Source organism: Kryptolebias marmoratus, linkage group LG16, assembly GCF_001649575.2.
Source record: "Kryptolebias marmoratus isolate JLee-2015 linkage group LG16, ASM164957v2, whole genome shotgun sequence".
In the NCBI taxonomy this organism is placed as follows: domain Eukaryota; kingdom Metazoa; phylum Chordata; class Actinopteri; order Cyprinodontiformes; family Rivulidae; genus Kryptolebias; species Kryptolebias marmoratus.
The window spans coordinates 31,197,072-31,198,875 of record NC_051445.1 but is presented as its reverse complement, the minus strand read 5'-3'; positions in this window follow the sequence as shown (position 1 = coordinate 31,198,875).

Genomic DNA, 1,804 nt, shown 5'->3' with positions numbered 1-1,804 from the left:
CATGTGGTGAGGGAGTACTCTATATGAACAAGTGGAATGGATTTGATAACGACGCACCAAAGAGGATCTCTACCTTACACTGTAAAGAAAAAGAAAACTGACAGATTTATGATCATATATTTGAGTTAATAATGAAATAATATATGGTTTTTTATTTAAACTCATATTCTGGCCACATTATATTGAATTTTTGTAAAGAAAAATAAATAAATAAATAAATTTTTATTTTTTTACACCAAAATTATTTAGGGGGGCTTGAAAACATTTTTCTAAAACAGGCCTAGTGACCCCACTGCTTACAGCCAATCAGAATTCAGCCTGTCATGGTTGCTAAGATACGCAAAACAGGAAGTAAAAAACATGGAGCGCCCTCCAGCTGCATTATGGGAATTAAAGTTTTTCCGTGGTGTCATGTTTACCGCATGATGTCGTATTTAAGTTGTTTTCATGAGATACTAATATGTGTCGGATCAAACAGCTTGAACATCTTCTTCAGTGTGTGAAATAGGCAGAAGATTTCGGATATTCGTCAATGGACCATATCCTTTCTCTTTCTTATTAATGGAAAGAACTATGGTTGATTGGATCAAAGGTTTTCAAATGTAGTGTTTAACTTTGAGCAGTGCAGATTAAGAATATTTTTCAAAAAAGGAAAATAATTAAGCCTTTTAGGTGCTTGCGATATGTTGTGTGTTGAGGTAAGGATTTTCACATGCATTCTTCTGCCTTCATCTCACCCAAGTTGGTTGATGGAAGAGACCAGAGGAGACAATACCTTAAATTTAAAGTTTTATTTTACCAAAAGCAGAGAGCAAACATCCGTTATTACAAAGATAAAACCAAATGCATTTGGGAGACAATCCTCAAATGAAATGTGGGAAAACACATCACCTCAAAGTGTCAGCAAAGTGCCCCAAAGATCGTCTGAGGAGACAAAGGATGTTCTCTGGTTTTTACTACTTGAGCCCCCCCGTCCAGAGGGTGGATCACTGCCTCCCTTCTCTGGAGGTCAAAGGGCAACTCCTTCCCCCTTCCTGGTTGGCACGTCCGTGGCTCACATTGCAGGGTGTCTAACACCTATCTCTCTCTTTCCAGATAAACTAAACTACTACTTGTTAAAGCTTTTAAAATGGTGGCTAAATATAAAATAGTGATAAACACAAATTAGATAAAGATATAATAATTGGATGTTAAATAAAGCATGGGAGAATAAATACAAGGCCTTCTATTCCACAACAGTTTATATGCAGAACTGCTGCTCTTCTTATGATTAAAATGCTGTTAAGCGAGACTTTAGTTTTGTTCACCTCGACATGTGTATGAATTATTTGAATGTCTCTTGACAATCTCCACGTATATGAACCTAAATTCCAAAATAATGATCTTCATCATCAGTGTGTTTCAGAGCCTTCTTAACCCCTGTGAAGAGGAGCCCCTGGCACTGACGGTTAGTATGGGATCTCAGTTCCTTTAGGGAGCTGGAAGACCAGAGCAGAGTTGTGTTCAGGTTTCACTCCTGTGTGGTTGGATCATTGAAAACATTTGTAACGTTTCACCTGCAGGCCGACATGTTTGAGACAGATAATGGCTACAAAAAGAGAGTTTAGACCAGCTCAGTTTAATCAATCAATCAATCAATCAATCAATCAATCAATCAATCAATCAATCAATCAATCAATCAATCAAATTTTATTTGTATAGCACATTTCAGCAGCAAGGCATTTCAAGGTGCTTTACATAATTAAAAAACAAAATAAAAACAGCACGTGACAATGAATAAACAGTAAGAAAGAGAAAAACATCG